Source organism: Achroia grisella, unplaced genomic scaffold (genome assembly GCF_030625045.1).
Source record: "Achroia grisella isolate CSIRO2021 unplaced genomic scaffold, CSIRO_AGI_Agris_v1 utg515, whole genome shotgun sequence".
In the NCBI taxonomy this organism is placed as follows: domain Eukaryota; kingdom Metazoa; phylum Arthropoda; class Insecta; order Lepidoptera; family Pyralidae; genus Achroia; species Achroia grisella.
In genome coordinates, this window is record NW_026712908.1 from 2,267,485 (window position 1) to 2,289,673 (window position 22,189).

General features: G+C 30.4%; 1 protein-coding gene across 2 annotated transcripts in view; it reads right to left on the reverse strand.

The window, feature by feature from the left end:
- Window positions 1-22,189, reverse strand: part of LOC131847070 (ATP-binding cassette sub-family G member 8) — a 67,068-nt gene that overhangs the window by 22,428 nt on the left and 22,451 nt on the right. Inside the window, exon 2 of one of the 2 annotated variants that reach the window (XM_059196520.1) lies at window positions 7,454-7,490. The exons of the other annotated variant lie outside the window; for it this stretch is intronic. The gene's annotated coding sequence lies outside the window, so the exon portion shown is untranslated. The remainder of the gene's footprint in view (window positions 1-7,453; window positions 7,491-22,189) is intronic. 2 annotated transcript variants of the gene reach the window in all.

A 22,189-nucleotide genomic window follows, 5' to 3' on the forward strand; every position in this document is an offset into this window, starting at 1 on the left:
ACAAGCGTTTATTTCCCAGTTGCGTATTCAAGAGGTAAATAGTTTATACATGGATTTATCTGGATCTACATTGGGTATTTTTAATCCCAAATCCCGACTTTGTAGAATTGGACTCCCATTAATTATAAGTCAACTAAATACAATGCAACTCAAATCCTTTTTCACCCCAATTAAAAATAATAATTATGCTAAAATTTCGATTGTAACTACTTATATATTAAAACAAAATACTTAACGTAATGTGTGAGGACAAACTTTAAACCAACTGCCAAAACAAGTTGTGCCATAATTATGGAATAAATACTTAAATTTCCAACATAAATATTAAAATAATAATACTAGAATTGATAAATCAGCATCTTTAAAAAAAACTTTTTACTGTACCTTGTTACTCATTACACTTTAACGACCCGAGGTACTCAAATGAAATTTGTTATACATAGGATAATTTTTCCCTCATAAAACATGATTATTTTAAAAAATATGTAGTAAAGTAATTAACAAGTAGATTCGTCATCAATAACACATAAAACCAGACCAATACAAAAGATCCTCATTTAATTCTGTTGAAAATAATCTTTTATACCCCTCCAAATATAATTTTTAATTCCTATTTTACTCTAACATTCAATTTATCCAAGTGTACTTTGTAAAAAGTAGTCTGAGTAGATATTACCTACTCCAACCGCCAAACAGCTTGCTTTATAAGCTGTTTTTCGATTGAAATTTGAGATTAGGCAGTGATATTAAAGGATAAGAGGCATGATATCTTCGTTTTCTAGAATGGCAAAATATAAGTGGTAACGCGGCTGTCATGTAATAAGGTGATATCAATTTAAATACAATGTAATGTAAATCGTTTGAAAAATCTGTTGACAACATAAATATGGTACCAGAAATATTTTGATGATGATAACCAGTGTTTAAACTTGAGACTTGAAGGTTACTATAGCATCTATGCATAAAAGCTAGTTTTTAAATATAATTAATATACATTTGCGTGATCGAGGAAACGTCCTTTGTTACGTTGCATTCTTTAGGCCAAGGTGAATACCTATACCAAACTATCACTTACAAGCTAATATGTAATTTCTAAGATAAATAGCCTTCATGATCGACTAACTACATCATTACGACATCACATGCCATAATGAGTGACGGATCTGTGGGATATTGTTGTATGACACCCACAATAAAAATAACCTAAGTTTAGTAATATCCGTTACGTTTTCAATGTCATTAAATTTGCGAATTCTAATATTAATTGACGGCTTAACTGCTGGTAAGTGGTAACCGTTGCGGCATCATATCATGATGTTACGCCCGTGGCACCACCCATTCAAGAAGATATTGTTTAATCGATTGCGATTGCTTTTACAATAGCATATCCTAGTCACATTATTCTCCCAAATTTGAATTTAAAAATGGATCTATATTATTGTTTACATATACAACATTTATTTGAAAAGAATACGAGCTGAGTTTCTTGTCAGTTCTTCTTAGCTCGAAATAATTCGAAACTGACGGGAGATTTGACATATCATAAGTATTGTATGTATCGTATTGAATTTCTTTAATTGAATTAGACCGCTTATTGTGCATTAAAATCTCTGGTCAGTATAATAATTCTTGTATTAGATGTTTAATAAAAAGTATTTAAATAAAAAAAAACAAATGAAATACATTGCCATTCCGGAAAAATAAGATTTCATGCCTCCATATTCTGTTATTTCACTACGTTATCTCACATCAGATAAGACAGATGTACCAATGTAAATTGACAATTAATTTCAACAGTTTATTTAAGCACAAAATAATTATTTATGAAAATGGCAAAGAAATGGACTGCCTACTGATGAATAGTGGTTACTGTAGCCTTTATACATGAGCAGTGAATCATATACCTGCAGTGTGTCGTGCATTGCCATTTCTAAGGACAGGATAGGAAAATAAAAACATAATAATTATGTTATGCATTTTTTTTAATGAACTGGTGCACCTGCTATCGCTAACAGTATATGCTAGCGGGGCACCAGTGAAGGAGGACTTGTCTTATCGAGTATGAGGTGAAATCAGTTAACCTATTGTGGCAAATTCACCAGGAAAGTTTTCAGGGGAAAAGCGTGGAGGTCAACATGCCTCCATGCCTCCAACATGCGTCGGACATGCTGTAGTTGCTAGCAATTTGGTTATTAATCCATATTACTAACAATACCCTTCCCTCCAATTCTTATGCTTCTAAAGCCTGTAATTTTACTGCCATGTTTTATTATGATAGCCGGATACAAATAATTTCAATGCAATAAGTAAATATAGTAGGAATATAAAACATAATATTCATGAGTCATATCTTCTGCCAACTATAGTGTACTCATAACAAGAATTTGTAGCCTAGCAACCATATTTTCACTTTCCATAGACCATTGTATACAATATTGGCAATTATGTAAAAGAGATGTTTATAGTGTTAACTTAACATACTTTAATGTATGTCCCAAGTAAAAGCGGCCATGAGGTAACTTAATACTGACTGCTTTTACTTGTACATCTTGTACCTAATTATCATTTCATTCCTATTTAACATTGGCTATATTATATTTATTACCTAAAAATGTAAATAATATATTTAATATTTTAATTATGTTTTTATTGCCTTTTCTTTTTAATTTATTCGTAAATATGTACATAAAACAAATATGTAATAATTAGAATAAATAATAAATATAAAGTTTGACCGAGTGAATAAATTCTAATAAGTTATAATTTTATTCCTAACTCTATCTTATATAATAATACCGATAGTAAAAAATCTAATTGTGGTTATCAAAATGAAGAACGCAGTAAATCACCTAATATGCAATTTGCCAACACAACTATTATACTAGATGGGGTAGACAGAGGCATTGTCTATTATCGTCGTTATAGTGAATGCAACACGTAATATGCGCACAATTCGTGATAATTGACTAGCAGCCTACTACCGACCATCATCACTGCATTTTTTATTTGTTATCGATGTTTCCTTCACCGGACAGTCAATCAGAAATTTAAATTGACATATGACGTATAAAGTATTTGTCGGTCAAATTTGTCCTCACAGCCGTTTTCGTGTAGGTTGTGACGGTAAACCACTAGACGAAAACATTTTTTATAAATAATGAAATATCTATTCACTTAAAAAAATATCTATTAAGAAGCCCTAATAAATTGATTAAGGTGGCCTAGGTCAGTTCTCGTTCCGCTTAAGGCTGCTTTTTATACCGCATTATTAGTCACTGGGGTTGCGTAAACGCAAATATTATTATTCACATACAAAGAATGTTGCTTGCTTACTGTTCGCCTCCGGACACTACAGAGAGGAAATGTGTAAATAAATAATAAAACATGTATAAATTATAATTTAACATATTGTATATCAATTACATAGAAGAACATAAAACATTTCAAAACTCAAATCCTTGTGGTCATTTCAATCAGTACCAACTTTTGGTGGTTGATTGTATAAGATATCTTAATGTATCATCATGTTGTTAAATATGGCAGATATGATGGGTCCATATTAAATTATTTTCTCGAAGAAATACGCCGACTTGAACGATCCAAATTATTTTGTGCTTTTTTAAAATCAGTAATATTAGGTATATTACTGTACCCTACTATTCTAACATGATGCTTTCTAGCTGTAATTGAGACAGTATTAATGGAAAAAACATTTAGCAAAAAAATTTACGATTATGCGATAAATCTTTGGAAATTATATTTTAACGTAAGAAAAGTCATTACAGTATGTACCTGAGTACTGTCTAAGACGATACTCAGATATATACTGTACAATTGTCAATTTTTTTTCTAATGTTTTTCAGGCTGTACAAAGAAGTACAGCCTGATTAATGCCTTTTTTATCTTGGTGATTTCTCATTCCTTTTTCCATTAATGGGTCGATTAAGGGATGCAATATACTTACTCTTATCTATGATTTGATGATATCAAAACTTTGGACGGGAAATATACCAACAACTTATTTAATGGATAGATTAAATAAGGTAAGATTTTAATCGAGATTCATAAAATTATAAGGCATAACGCAATTACTGGTTAATTTAAAAAATTAACAGCTTACCTAACCGTTTTCCGCTGTATAGAATCTAAGGAATTTATCAAGTGGGCCAACACGGGATTAGTCATAGACACACTTAAAAGTTTTGTGGTTTACTCAGCGACCGCATGAAGAATTGATGGTGCGAGGTACAAGCTCAATTTAATATTTAGTACAGTAAATAATGTTAGATTGAAAAGTAATAGTCAGTATTATAAATAAAATCGTGACTTGTAAAAGTCAATTTACAACATAACAACGTATGTAAACCGACAACTTTATCTGCGTCACACAAGGGACCCGGCCTACATTTTTCATTTATGCTCGGCTGCTATTGGTCGTAGCATGATGTAAATAGCTTGTAGCCCTCTTTGATAAATAGGCTATCTAACATTAAACGAACCAATTTTCAATTCTAACCAGTAGTTCATAAGATTAGCGTATTCAACAAAATAAACAAACTCTTCAGATATATAAAATTATTAGAGTCGATCATTTAAAAGAAAAATCAGTCTTAAGAAATAATTACTAGAGTAGTTTTTTTGAGCAGTTAATCATTCTAGAATTAAATCCCCCTTGTATAGCATGCTCGCATACTATTATGAAATTATCGTGTCAATATGTCATGAAGGTGTTACGGTAAAAACAAATACACGACCGAATTAGGGACATAATTAAATTGTGAAGAAAAGTTAAATAAAGATAAATACCGATATAAAAAGCTTTTTGTAATTTCACCTAAGTTTTAACCAAACTCATAAGTTTGTAACAGTTACAGAAGTTCTTTAAAACAAATCGTAATGCTAATTTTCAAAAATGTGTTAGGAAGGTAAATTTCCGTATGCTACTGTAGGAAAGGGTAATATTTAATACTATTCTTATATTTACTCAAATAATCACAGTAATATTTTGAATATTTATATGACATTTATTATCACATTAAAACGACAGATGTCGTAATATGTTAATTTGAAATTGAATAAACTTCCATACAGCAGTTGAGAGTAGGCCAACAGCTTTTTACACGAAATACCATGAGGTTGTCCAGCACGCCACCGAATCAAGTTTATTCGCAATGAAAGTTAAACATAAAATGTAAATGAAGAGTAAGTAACTACTTTTTGTATAAGTTTTAATATGTGTTAAGACGCTGAAATATAAGTAATGTTTTTTATAGTTCTAGAATTATCATATCATAGAGACGGCAAATCTCTTAGCAAAAGCACCTAAATCAGTAATAAGGTACTAATTTCTAATAGTGATTATCAGTTTATATCAGCTTGCATGCTGATGTTATAAATAAAAAACCTATACATATATTAATACTATATGTATATACATATAGTATTAATATATGTATAGGTTTATTATTATATTAATACTATACATATAATAATGAATAAGAGTCAAGTACCAGAGTAAATCTTATACACTCAATAAAAAAAGTTTTGATGACTTCTACTATTTAAATCCATAGCACCATTTGAAGCTGAATTGTGCTGATTCTAAAATAAATTTTCACTTAATCTCGAAAATATGTACTAGACAATGACCTAAGACTCATTCGTACATTCTCAGATTTCTTTTATAAAAAGAAGCTACAAAAATATTATTTTTTTAAGTAGATAAATAGCATTAGGAACACAATTATCTTAGGTTTTAAAATTTCAAGATAGTATAAATAGTAATAAAGTATTGGTTAGAATTGAGAAACTTTTTTCAGTAAACTTATTTCCTAAAGTAAAAACGTTAATATGATTGAATAGTGCTCAAAATTGGATATATAAAACATAGTATATTTAATCTCACATACTTCTGTAGATTGCTGTATATCTTATACATTTTATTTTACTGTCTTTCTACCACACGACTTTCGCTTTAATACTATAGAGCTATAGAAGGTATATTTATGGTAGCTTTTAGTTTATTTACATGTAAGATTGCATGCTGGCGTTTCAAAGAGAGGTGCCTACATCTCAGGCCAAGTTTCAAGCAGCTTTCGCTTCGTTTGATGTTATCGAGATTCGTGATACTGACCAGCAACTTAACGCATTTATATGTAAAATGTATACTGGAATATATGATATTTATCTTTAGTGCTATTATGTAAAATTTTATAAGATGTAAAAATGTATGCGTATTACTGAATGCAAAAGGTTTCTACTGCATCGATTTATAACGCTATTAAAAGTGCCTACTGGTAACACTAGAATATAAATTTAGGCAGTACTTTATTATTGTCTATCTGACATATTATCAAATTTAATAATATATGTGCGAACATCGCAGGTGAGATATGAAGAAGTCTTATAAAATTATTTTTTATTTTTGTATTACATATACATAAAGATGTATACCTATGTAAAACAAAAATAAAAAAAATATTTTTGATTTAAACAAAACATCATCTTACGTCGTTCTGGCTGTCATCTCGTTCATTTGTTTAATTTAAAAGTAAAGTATAAAAAAAATACATAAATCCTGTTGTCTTTTCTGCACTCTTATATTAATATTATGTATGTTGTTAGTACCTTATTAAGAGTATTACTATTTCTTTGTCTTTACTCATTAAATAAATTACAATAAATCGTAAATAAAAATCGAATAAAATGATCATCACGTTCTAACCTCTCATACATATTGTATAATACGATTAATCGATTATTCAGTTCCTGGCGTAACGTTACATGCGCCATTGACTCGGATACTAATTAATTGATTGTCATTACCACACATACAGTAATCCAGTTACCTTATATCTTTGTGAGTATTTAGTTATATATGGCTTACATGTATAACTAAATACTCACAGTCAGCAATAAATTTATAATAAAAATAACCCAGAATAATTTTACAGTGCTAACTTGCTTCCTTCTTTTGACAATTCACACTACACCGCTAGCGTCAACTAATACCAAACTAAGCAGAGCTTGTTCTATGGGTACTAAATAACTGATACCCATACTTATTTTTTTTGGATATTTATACATAATAGGTATACATAGAGAACATCCAAAACAATACAAACACTTATATTCCAGTCTACAAATGTTTGCACCGTGTGAGGAATCGAACTCGCAACCGTCGGAAGTAAAGCGGTGTGCTAAACCGGTAGACCACCGAGGCAGTCATTTGTGTTTACTAGAAGTACAATATTACGAATGCATATACATATAAGAAATATAGATTAGTTTGTGACGCTGTGTGATCTAATTATTTTAGTGTTGATAACTATTTAGTTATTAGTATATATTATTTTAACAACGAAACCGAACCAAACTTTGAATTGATTTAAATTTAAATCAAGGTACTTAATAGTTTTTACGCGAATGCATGCATCATTGAAGTGTGACTCACCTGAAGAAAGTCGTTTCATGACACAGCCCCGTATTTTCTAAAACAAAAAATAAATCTATGAAAACCAGACCAAAATCACATCTATAATAGTTTTTTTTACGAAATTATTTTGTGAAAGCTATGTAACAATCACAGATTTGCAACGGTCATGAACATGAACTTGTTACGACTATTTTACGTACGTGGCGATGCTACGCATGTTTTATATAGGTTGTAAGAAACCAAAGTATTAGCATACGACATAAGGTTCTATTTCCAATGGACTCGTTACAGGCAATTGATGTAAATAATCTTATACTCCTGCATAACATCCATAACATATACTTTCATTCGTGTGACAATAGAAGCGACGCGACAGGTTGGGCAGGTCGTATGCAAGCGACAGCATTGTCGTTTCGAAAACTAGGTATACAATGATGAAAAGAATATGTCTACACACTAAATATTTATGTCATGTACTTACTCTTAAAAACTACACTAATCAGTTTCCAACTTAACATTTTTTTTGTTATTGGAACGCCAAACAAGCTGACGGCCCATCTGATGGTAAGTTTCAACTATAGCTTATATACCTTTATGACTAGCAATATGAACACCATTTTATTATGTGACCCGTGGTAACACTTATGCGTTGCTATTCCATGACTAAGCTGTTACATCCGATTTAAACAAAATAAAGGTGAATACCGCCCGGCTTTACACAGGTATATTTATTAGACATATAAACCTTCCTTTTTACTCTAACTATTACCAAAAACTGCATTAAAATCCGTTGCATCACTTCAAGGATCTAAGCTAACAGACAGCGGAAGCGGCTTCATTTTATACTATAAGCCGGTTAAGTTTATAAGCCGGGCTAAATTGATCTGACTTAGATAAATATTTCATTTGCTCCTAAATTGTTTTACTACTTATGACAGTTTTCCCGATGCGATGAATTTTTTTCCTGCACGAACAAATTATATTGGCACGCAGTAATTTTCGTAGAACAGAAAAATAATATGTAGCCGAAAAACAATCGCATGTTGAACAGAAATTATTACATATTTTAAGGTCAATTATTTTTTATATTAATTATATTTATTTTATGGGTATTATTATAAAACCGGCCACAAAATACAGAAAATTTTACTCTCTTGTAAAAATGTTTAATAATACATTTGTAAAGATTTACAAATGTATTATTATATTAAATAAACTTAGAAACCGATTGAATAAATTCAATATGTACTGCAATTGATCAACAACGGAGGCAATTGTAATGTCTTTTCTAATTCGTTATTAAACAATAACTCAATGGAATCTTCTAAGAGCCTAATGGCTCTTAGAAGATGCAATTTAGACCTAACAGTAGGTATCTAATCGCAGAACTAGCAAAGCGAATTGTAGTCAATATTTCCACGGCTATTTACCTACGATTTGTGATGGTATACCGAAATTTTCATCAATTTGATATGCGACACAGCTCGTAAAAACCCATAAAGCAAGTAGAAGTGACTACACTGCACTGCTCATCATTAACACTAGAGTACCTACTACATAATCAATATTCACCAATACAAAGCCAGTCTTTTAATATTTATATAGAAAAGTTTATTTTACCTAATTTCAACCAAAGTGGAGCTTACAAAGTATTATTTTTAATTAATTAATGGATGAAATATACGAGACTGAGTAACCCATTTTGTATAAAGCATATCTCTTGTATAAAATTATATGACTTCTCTAGCGTCCCGACATGGTACCATATATCTGCCATTACAACGGACGAGAGCACCATTCCAACATCATCAATAACGTATATATAGATAGTCTGTTATATAATCTGTTGTAACCAATAGCTAAGTACTTGACTATTCTTATAGAATCGATTACGCCTAATGAAATCACCTATCATTCATTCATCAAGTTACACACCTACTGAGGCAACTTAGTAGGGTCCATTTTTATTCTCTTTATTGTTTCCCAATACTATTGACAGATTGTAGAAAGCACAATGATCGACGATCGCTAATAATATATAGTATTGCGAGACATATGAGAACAATATGAGAAATAATATATTGAGAAATGACTTCTATTAGATTGAGACAATGTACTTGCAATATTATGTAAATAGCAACTTCTTGCTACATTGAATAATATGTGTATAAATGTTCTAATACATTTATGAATTATCTGTTTAGGTATAAAAAACGCAATAACTATTAAGTAAAATTCAATACTTAACTATATATTTATTATATTTGCGTGTTTAAAAATATTCATTTGTATTTAAACATTGTGGTAACTGTCAAAAGGGAACTTTATAAACATGTACAAATAAACTACCACTCAAATTATATATTTCACATGTCAGATTTTCAGTGCTTTTTTTTCTTTTTTTAATGCGGGCTGTACATGCAATGGAATAAATTCATATCACAAATCATCACAAGAGAGCTGTATAGAGATTATGAAAACTCATAATCGCCTTTTTGAAATTTGAATGAAAGTAATATCCCTTTTTTTTAATACTTGAAACATTTAAAAATGTTGTTTTCAAAGGTATAAAGCTTAGAGTTTTTCGAAAACAATACATTAAAGTTTCCTTAAAGTAATACCCATATGATCCACTACTATTCAGACGTCCATAGGTTAAAACACAGATAAGATAATAATATAGATACAGTAACCGTTTGCCATCAGAGGTGATGCCTGCCTGTTATCATAATCATTAAATAGTATAAAACAAAGTCGCTGTCGCTGTCTGTCCGTCTCTATGTATGCTTAAATCTTTAAAACTACGGAACAGATTTCAAAGCGGTTTTTTTTAATAGATAGAATAATTAAAGGAGGGTTTATATGTATAATACATGTACACCCGTGCGAAGCCGGTGTGGGTAGCTAGTATATATATAAAATACATTACTAAATATTGATATTAACTATTGAATCACAGATGAAAAATAGCTGACACATAAACACAAAGAATGACACCAACAGAAATGTAGGGAGCTAGTGAACGGCAAGTGGGAGTGCTGTTAAGGTGTATTGAATTAATTTGTTTATAAAGTACTAACATAGTTGCTATTTACTGCGCATTGAGTATTAAACAAGACATGTGAACAGGCGCACCTACTCGTAACTAGCTCATTATTTCTTATCAGTTTTCCATGACATCCAAATTGTTACTGGCAATTTGAATAATGAAACAAATGTGTCGCTGAAAGGAAATTTCCAGGGCCGTAAAGATACTTAATAAAAAAAAAGACGCAAATGTGATAAAACATACGTCAAAATGTAGGACGGTATTGTTATGTGAAGATCTAAGGTAATATATATCTATATTACCTTAGGTCTGACATCACCTATGAAATATATAGGATCTTATTAGTATCTATTATAAACGCGAAAGTTTGTGAGTATGGATGGATGTATGGATGTTTGTTACTCTTACACGCAAAAACTACTGAACGGATTTTGATGAAACTTTACACTAATATAGCTCATACATCAGAATAACTAGGCTATAAATGTTAAGCAAGTAAACCGCGGTCACACTTAGTCCAAAATAATATTGTCTTAAACTGAACCATATGGAAAATACCAATATGGAAAACGTATTACAATGCAAAAGGATAGAAACTTTATATAACTATTCAAACTGTTGGTTTAGTTATTTCATTTCAGTGACGTTATTTTAATAGAATACTCGGTTGTCACTCTTTAAACTAAGTATTAATATGTATATGTAGGAATGCATATTTGATTGAAAAGAGTGAAAAAGCTGAGTTTCTTGTCGGTTCTTCTTGGCTTGAAACTGTATTTCGATCTGCCGGTAGATATAGCTTATTGAATTATCTGTAACTAGCTACTCGCCTCGGGCGTACATGTATTATATATATAAACCTACCTAATGAATCACTCCATCTATTTAAAAAAAACCGCTTCAAAATATGTTGCGTAGTTTTAAACATTTAAGCATACATAGGGACGGACAGACAGCGATAGCGACTTTGTTTTATACTATGTAATGATTGAGACTGGAGGCCTACGAATAAAAATATTTTTGATTTAATTAAAATTCCTAATAAATATTAATATATAGGATTACTTTATTCCTGGTGAAAATGATTAATAGAGTAAAGACTCGCTTGATAATAGATATCAACCATCAGACTAAGTTATATAAATATAAATTTAACAATAATATATAAGTTTAACAATTAAAAAATATGTATAATAATAATAATTCTGATCACAAACAAGAGTGTAGACATATTCGCTTCTAAAACTGGTCAATGTTGTTAATCTTTTGTTTAAATTCCATCTGTTATCGATATGTAACCTTATTGACTTTATTTAACAAGTGTAAATAATTATATTTGCACATTGAAAATACGCAATTTTACACGTGCACAAAGACCTCCCAGACACTTCACAAGTAGTTAATAATTAAAATAATACTTACTAAATACACCTGATTATTTGGGTCAAGATTACAAATGACTGAGACGCACGCAGTTTGTGTAACTGCCGCTGGCGTGTATAGTAAATACTATAATTGATTTTGTTATATATATTATAACTAGCTTTCCCGGCAAACGTTTTGCCATATAAATGTAAGTACTAATATCGCTATTAAAAAATAGGGGTTGGTGGTTAGCCGATTCTCACATTTCCTGAATATGCATATAAAATTTCTTAAAAATCGATCAAGCCGTTTCGGAGAAGTATGGTAACTAATATTTTGATACGAGCATTTTACATATAAGATTATTGGGTTTTTTTTAGTCATTAAGAATTTTATGTAATATTTACATTAATCCGGATCAGCGTCATTGCAGTATATACTCGTACATATATTTAAAAATAGGATGTCTATACAAAATGCACAGTTTCCTTATATATCAATTAGTAAGTGTATTTTTTATATATCCAAATAAAATATATAAATTTAACTTAACGCAGTCCTTTCTAAAGTGTACTGTGTAGTTAGACATTATAAAAAGGTAGCGGAATATCTAACTATAATAACACTAGGTTTACGAAATACGGTTGCTGATAACGTTGCAGTATATATTTTTATAGGCTATATAAAAAATGTCCACAGATTCTCAAAACAATCTTTCTAGATAAGAAATATTTTATAATAATTCACTGAGCTTTTGTAATTTTATAAGGCGAGTAATTTTTTTCAAAATTCCTATGCAGGATCGTTTTGAGAATCTGTGACCTATATATATGTACATTTGTATATATGTAAGTGAGTACTTTGTTTTAGATAACTTTTTAACTTTATTTCGGTGTACGTCTGTACATTTAATTATAATTAAGCTTAGTGTATACCTATATTTTTTGTTAACTTATTTCCACTCATGTGCCGCTTATCTTATTTTTAGTCATTCTCTTTTTCCTAAGGTTGTCTAGAAGCGATTGTGTTAGATAGCGTTCTTTTGTTTAATCTATTGTTATTTTTTTTAATGTATCTGCTTTTAATGTTGCAATAAAGGATTATAAAGAAATAAAAATACGTACTAATAAACTTAAGACATCGTTCCGTTCGATGCACGTATGTAGTTATGATGGCGTAGTTACTTGATGTAATTGCTACTTACATTTTAATTGCAATATACTTAGTTAATGATTAAACACTTGCGTTTTAATCGTCTATTGGATATCTTAATGTTGGCTTTCGCATTTACAACGGGGAACTCATTACATAGTTTATTAGATTCTGTAATTCTCGGATATAATTCTTGGTAGTATATTGCTAACTGCACCTCACGGGTTTGTGCGAGTATAATCATTACAATTATCTTCCGTCCAAGAGACTTACTACTCCATAAGTAGTATAATATTATAGATATTGCATTTTTAATACATAATTTTTAGTATTTATTCATATTTTATTAATTGTACAATCTCTTCCAGTCCATCCAATACAGCTTGACACAGGAAGTGGAATAGAGGTCCAAATAATTCTAAGAAATTACAAAGAATTCCAATATTTTAATAAAAACTAAAATTAAAGACATGATGTATTTAACATCAATTCGATACAATACTTAGAGCTATATAATTTGAATGGCCAACAAGCTGACAATTCCCCTGATGGTATTTTTTTTTATTGAGAGTTTGGGCTATTGTCAGGTCTTAAAACCTGTAGCACTATGGCTTACATAGATCTATTGTACTCTAGGGAGAGTAAAAAAGGGGTTTTTCAAAGTTCGCTACCTAGGCCCGTCAGGGACAAGAATTGAAGGTTATTCTTAGAAGCTATGGTTTTTACCCCTGATGATAAGCGGTAAGCTAAATAAAATATGATATCTTAGTCCTCTGCAACAAATATGCTGTTCATGTACAGCATATTTGTTGCTATTCTATAGTTGCTATACTAATAAATCATATTTCTTACCCTTACAAAGTAAGCTAGTTGGACGACTTTTTACAGTCTACCTCTGTTACATATAGTATATACCTTTCATAATAAAATTTACTTAATTTAATAAAAGTGAAATTAAAATTCTTAAAAAGGCCTAATATAAAGTACTATTTCATTAAAATGTAATGCACTTCACTATTTTATATACAAGGACACAACGTATTGTTCGTATTACTGTTAAGCAATTGCACTCTAGTAAATTAATTGGTCTAATTATTTTACTTAATTAAGTAACTACATTCGTATTTATCTAAGCTACTTACATTCACATCATTAGAGACAATACCAGTTTCTTGTTCATTCTACATACAAGCACATATATTAAGGTTACTGACTATACAGACTATATAAGAGTTTACATTGACAGTACAATATTGAAAAAATAGTTCTAAGATTTGATTAACAAATATTTTAATCACATCCCAGTTAAATCTGATAGCGATTCTGTTAATTGGCCCATAACCTGTTGAATTGGGAGATATTCAGGGTGATCAATCAAGTGATCAACAAGATTTTATAAGATATATTAATCAGACAAATATACCACCTAACATAGAAAGATCTTTTTTTAATATTTTAATATATATTTTTCACATTAACAAAACGTTATAGATAAAATACAATTATGTTCATTCAACATTACCTTAGCTAATACTATAAACGCGAAAGTGAGTGTTGTGTTGTTTAATGTCGTGACAATTTACGTGAATTTGGAATATGGAAATGTCTTCACATAGGCTAGCTTTTTACTTATGTAATTATTGTTACAAGGGCAAAAATATCATAAGTTAGTTCATTAATATATTTATTTAAACATGAATGCAGATTATAAAATGATATGCATATATTATGCGGAAGGCGTACCATCGTTTTGCTTGTCGTTGTGTTTCTTATCTATAAATTATACTAACTAACCACCGCATTCTTGAATTAAGTACATACTATATTTATTATCATCCATACTTACATGACAGGAATAAAATTATTATTAAGTGCATTGGCACTCTCAGCACTACAATGACAATTTTATATATCTTTACAGTAAAGGAAGAAAGGAAGTCGTTTCCGGTGTCTGTTCGTTTAGATCTTTCAAACTACCCAACGGATTTTAATGCAGTTTTTAGCAATAGATATTTATATGTATATCTAATACATGTAAAAATCCGAAGTGTATAGCTATGTATATGTAGATATAGTAAGTATTGTTATTAAAAAATGGTGGCATCATCTACACTGTATTGACTAAATGACGACAATAACAATTAAAAAATATTGCAATGGCATGATGACACAATTACCTTGACCGCACGCGAACTCATGAGAGCATCTGCATAAGAATGTAATAATGAATGATAACATCTAAGATCTCACGTAGTTCAGAAAAAGCATATTGCCTTCGAAGTGCTGGTTGTCTTTCCATTGAAATCTATATTTTTTGTCATACAAAACAGACTGCAATGATTACAAGATTTTCTTTGCAACGTGCAATGAATTTCGATCTGAATCGTAATTCAACAGTAGATGGTAAAAAGTATCTATTGTATAACTAAATTGTAATAATTTTCTAAATAATACAAATATAAAATATTTTCTTAATAAAAAATAATAAGAAAGTCTGTTTTATATATTCAAAATTTTGAATTTTGTTCCACTCAAATTTCATCTATTTTCTCGTACAAAAGTTTAGTGTATATTTTTATACCCATTTAATCATAATACATAATTATCCAGGTCATGCATCAAAACTCCTCTCTGAAACAAGTATAGTACCTAAGTGTATAGTACTTACATTGTTTTCTTTTTAGTCTTAGTCTTAAAGTATCTTATGGCTTAGGTAAGTACATTATGTACACGCAGTATCCATTCATTACAATACAGTAAAACAAATAGAATAAATAAATCAAGCTTTTAATCTAAGGTCTATTAAGAAATAACAGTACAGTAATGGCCGAAAAAATTACTTTAGGGCTTTTCGTGATTACCGGCTTTCAACGGCTAATCGTTTTAAGTTCACTAATCTGTCATATTTTTCTTGTACAGTTTTTAGTCACTTCATAGTTAAAAACACCATTTTATTGAGATTATATCCGCTAGCTGCGAAGCGTAAAAACGAAATGGATGAATTAATTCAGTGGGACAAAAAGTGACAATATTGTTGCGAGATCGTGGGAGAATCGAAATTTACCTATTGGCAGGCCTAGTACAATGTTCTTTACGCACAATTTGTACACAAGTTCTACAAACCTAAATGGATTTGAACCTGGATGGATGGATTTAAGGTATGATAATGGAATGCCGGCGCTAATGGAATACGATTCCAGAGGAAGATGTCAAGATAAGGATAAAGTCAGATTGGTCCTAGTTATAATTTCTAATACACTTAGCCACATGGCCAATTTATCAGAAATTAACGGGATAGGTTCCAAGGTACATCAGGTGGTGTGGAGTATATATCAGGTCCACCTCATACAGTGCCTTATCAGGCTATACAATATATACAGCAGTAAATAGCTAGCAATTGAGTCACTAAGGACATACATTTTAACAATTCCCCCGACTTAGATCAAGCCTAGTGTGTATTATGAGTTTCTATGATTCAGTAACAAACATGCATGCAATTTATTAAATTTCCTAGTTATATCCAGCAACACGTTTTGGCTTAGTACGGGTGTAATTATTATGGGAATCTCTATTTACTGACTAATAACTAAAATATTACTCACTAATCATGTAGTTTTCTCTAAGAGAAAGTAGTAAGAAAATTGATTAAGAATTTATTTTTATTCATCTATTACCAACAAATAATTATAATAAATTCGGTGCTTTCTATGAAATTTTATATATAATGTTAAATTTATAAATGTAATACTGTACCAAGTCATTCAGTGTCTTCTATGTGGTGAGTTATTAAAGAATATTTTACATGTTGGATGGAAGATGTAAAATAGTCTCACGCAGCCGGAAATATGAAAAGGTTAAAATTAACAGTTATGTTACGGTAACCGCCTAGTTATTACACTAAGCTTATTACTCAGACGATTCTAACAGCGATGCCGTCATCTATTGTGACCAATGCCGGGGTTACTCTAGTTTGGTTTCATTCTTATAATGAGTCTTGAAAATTTCATATTAATTTAGTTTAAGTAGGTATAATATAAATAAAATTTGATGTAAAGGTTTAATCTCTACTAAATTCTTAATATTGATTTCAAACCGATCTATATTTTATGATGTTCATTTGTAAACTAATTAAAACCGAAAACAATAGCAAAATCAGTTAGTTTTCTTTAACAAAATGTTAGTGTAAAAATCAAGATTCTAAAAAGGTTCGAAAATGGCGCATTTTAAAGTTATTACTATAGGATCTGAATTACTTTCCACCCCATCGTAATAAAAAACTATTTAGTTAATATTAAAACTTCCCTTTATTATACATTCACACTCATCATTTGCTTCTTCCTTATCCCATTTATTTGTGGTCGGCGTAATATATTTTTCTCTTCCATTCATCCCTGTTCGCAGTCATCTCGTTATTTACTTCCTACTACTACAATATATTTTTATATGTAATTTTTATATGTGTACATACAAATGTATAATAGTTTTTCAGAACCCTCCAAAGAAATAAATGCCGATATAAGTTATAAAAGATACTCAAATATGTTTTGAAAACATATTATTAAATAACAGTAAATTTATGATAGACTGTAACATTAACGTAAATTTCCGATTGATATAATTCTCATTTATATTAAGTAAAATATTTGCGGCAAGAAACTATATTATTTTTATAATTGTGTTCAGGGGCCGTATTATGAACTCTTATTCCCATTCAGTTTACGGCTTAAACTGAACTGCCTGGCGATTTCGTATTACGAACGCTATTAGCCAGCCAGTCAGCGGTCACGTGACAGCTGAACGTCTTCTGCCCGAAAACTGACCGGCTATTTCGTATTATGAGCGTTTCATTTGACAGATCTAAGCGGACGCAACTGGCAAAAAGACCGTTTTAAAACAATTCAGATTACGGTGGCTTCATATTAGCTTTTATAGAATTGTTTTCTAATTTATAGCTTCATTATTGTAATTTGGTTATTATTTCTATTTCTATGTCAGTTTTTATTATGTTTATAACATGTTTGTGCAGTTATTTTGATTGTTTTTGTTTCGTTTTAATTTTAATTATGTGTGATGAACTCGAAGTATTGGAGTTTTTGGAAATGTGTGCACCGTACGAAAAAGAAGTAAGGAAAGTGAAAAGACGGCGATTACGCGACCAATCCAATCCAATTGATATAGACAATGAACAATTTAGAAAACGTTATAATCTAAATAAAGATTTGGTGCGTAATATGCGTGCGAACTCATATGCCGGTATCATCGAAATTTACAGACCTACCAGTGGAAACTAAGGTATATTGTATTGTAATTATTTCACTAAATCACTAGCTGACTATGTCAGGTTTTAGTAGCATTATTATTTATGCTGCAGGCTCGTATCAACGGCCTACTAGTGATATTGCTCTTCATTCGCTAGCACAGCCAATGGCAAATAACCGATTTATTGCATTTACCCAACATCCAAAAGTAAATACATATATAAAATTCCAAGGACATCTGAGTAAAGGATAGATAATAAATATTCAAAGGTATCTATTTCTATACAATTAGCAACTGTGATTGTTGCAAATACATCTATGAGTACCATGTACCATACCATATGATATAGTGATATTATATATGGTAAAATGTATGCACACAAGTAAAGCCTAGAAAGCAAATATACAAGTATGCAACAGTCTGATGATGTGCAGTCTCTCCGGCACTTTCCTCCGAGGACAATTAATTAAATTAAATTAATTATATTTTAGGTTTTATAATTGGAATTTGGAATGCTGGGTGTATTGGGCTGTATTTGACTGTACACATGCCACCCCATTGTAAATTAAGAAGAGATAGGTATTACTGTAGAAAACAATACCATTCATTAAATATATAATTGGTAAGTGACATATAAATTAAAAGACATGTTTAATAATATAAGCACTTTTAATATCTTTTTTTAATATAATTATATAAATTAACAATAAACAAGATTTTAGACATACAAAATATGTTAATGATTATACATCTCTAAAGCTACTTATATATCTACTAACAATAAATTGTTTACTTAAATATAAAATGACCATAACACTTAGACATATGTTTCAAATAATCTGTATCCATGTAATTAATGTCATATGTTTCAAATAACATTTATCCATGAATTATTCTCTTATGTTTCAAATAATCTTCATCTATGTAATTAATCTGGAAAAAAAATTTAGGTTAGTAATGCTGACATGGACATTATGAGTGTGGATGCCAACTGGAACTAGAGCTACTCATGACATTTGGGCAAACCAGAGGCATTAAGCAACATCTAGAGGACTTAAGCTGGAATAAATCCTTATGATTACTTGGTAAGCACAAAATTTTATTATGAAACTACAAACATCATTACATCTAAGCTCTAAACTTCAGTAATTTAGAAACATAGTTATTTATCAGCACCAACAATTATTGTGCTGTGTTTTTAATGAAATAATACTTTTTGTAAATAAATATTAATATTATAGTATATAATATGTTGTTTTTTTTTTTAGGAGATCCAGGATATGCTTTGGAGAAGTATACTCCCATCTCAAATGTTATATCAGGACAACAAGAAGCATATTACACTGTAAGAACATGGAATATCATTGAGAGCACAATTGGGCTTCTAGATTTAGATGCCTACATGTACTTTGAGCTCTTATAGAGAACTAAATGAAGGTCTAGCTGCTAGACAAACCCATGTTGTTTAGTTGTGGAACTATGAAATTGAAACATTTATAAATAATAATATTGTTAATAGGTTAATGTTTTAATTATTTGTTTTTATAATAAATGATATAGGTACATTATTTATGTCTTTTATTGGTAGTTATAATTAAAGGGATATGATAATTGTATTATATACTAGTTATTACCTATGACCTTGTCAATATGGCATACCTAATTGTTAAAATAAATAAAATATCTCAAATAAAAGCAACTTAAGTTACTCCTTTACACAACTCATTACATATGACAGTGAAAGTATCCCTCAAATTTGGTCCAGCTGTTTCAAAGATTAGCAAGAACAAACAAACGGACAGACAACTATTTTTTTTTTAATGTCATTTATCTTACCTTCTATATGTATGCATTTACTGAAAAGCTATTGTATGGTGAACTTCAAAATTACAAACAGATACTTCAATATATTTGCATAGATACATGTATTTCAGATTTTACTGAGATTCCTATTAAATGAAATAAATTAAAATTCAGATGGTTACCTTATAACACTTAAACTTGACAATCCTTTCCAGTCTTTAAAACCCCCTTTTCCTAAGGAGTTTAATTGTTGAGCGACGTCCTCACAACAGCGATTGGTATGGTATTCTTGGGCGGACTTATTAAAGCCACTTGCCATTTCCCTATGGGATTTTAAAAATCCCATATAATTTCAAATTACCGGTACGATACACGACGTTGGCGAGAGGTTTCAGTCCGTGATCTACAATTTAGTTAGATAAATATACAAATATAAACATTTAAATATTTGCATCATTTTAAAAAAACATTACTAAGAAAATGTTAGGAATACTTACGTTACATTAGGTATATTTTTCACAATAATTGAATTATTAAATTTAACTTGCGTATAAAGTTATGGAAAGGCTAAGTTTCAAGTTGTACATTAAAATCGGAATTAAGTACTTTGCGCGGAATTTTAAGTAGATGCACAAAGTTCGTTTGGATATTACAATGAAAATATTTTTTACAAATAAATCCGAATTATTAAAAAAGACCATAAAACTGTCTGGAATATTTTTGTATATTACACAAATTCTACCGTTGTATCTTAATTACTGTTTTCTATATTTAATTTACATTTATTTAATTAATATTTTGTCCAAAAAGTGACATACAAAAACTCGACTTAACGTTGCAACAAATGTATGCGTATCCGAACGCAGCGCGAGAAAATCCACTAACCAGCCAGAGACAAACTATCCAGGCAGAATACGGTTTGAATTTGGACCCTCATAATACGAAAAAGAACAATTCAGTTTAAGGCCGTAAACTGAACTGCCTGGAAACTGACTGGATTTTAAAGAGTTCATAATACGCCCCCAGTAAGCTTTGGGATATAGCTACCAATGTTCGACCCTCGAAAAGCCCATCGAGCGTAAAGGTCATTTACACGAATGATTAGACACAGCTACAGAACATGCGTTACGGTCATGCGATATTTGGACTGTTACGAAATATCAGACAGTTTTCATATTACGATAGACGGACAGCCAATTGAATATATAATAATAGTTTTTACATACGAACAAATCAGTTATAGTTCTCTCAGTAATTGTTACCACAGATAATACTACATACTGTTACCAACTGCTTAACCATTGACCAGTCGATAGCTGTCGATCTTTTTATGACTTGAATATATAAATTAATTTGAGTAAAAAGTATTGTGTTAATCTAGAATATAATCTATATATGTACCAACCACAAACCAAATCCCATCCGTGCAGTAGTTTTGGCGTGATAGACTAACAAACATCCGGAACTTTCACGATTATAATGTTATTAGTATTATTTGATATTTCTTTATATATAACCATCACAATATATATACATATATTATGTCTGTATGTCTCTGTGTCTGTCTGTGACATCGTAGCTCCTTAACAAACGGACTGTTTATCAATGATCATGGGGGTTCTTAGTAGCAATCTCTATATTTTTTTATCTATGTCTGTAGTCTTTTTTTATTGAGGGATTACAAATATTTTTACAAACTTCTTACAAACCAAGGAAAATCACAGCTGTCATTACTATGACATGGTACTCTATGGTACTCCAATGATATCTAGTACTGGTAGGCTATGTTTTCTATATCATTACGAAATTTACGAGGCGCTCTTTCAACTATCGCAACGTCGCCGTTGCGGCAACTTGAGAATCACAATGTCACGATCTGTCACACTGTACGAATATAAGTAAGCACACGTGACTACTTAAGACATAATTAAGTAGATACCTAACAATTTTATATGTCATTCATTAATTGCGGGATAGCTACAGAAACTGCGGCAAACTGCTATTTGAAATTAATATTCTAGAGACGAAATATTTGAACATTTGATTTATTTGTAAATTATGACCTTTCAGGGCTAACAATTTACGCTGATGCGGCACTAGTAAGCAGGATGACGATGAAGTCACAT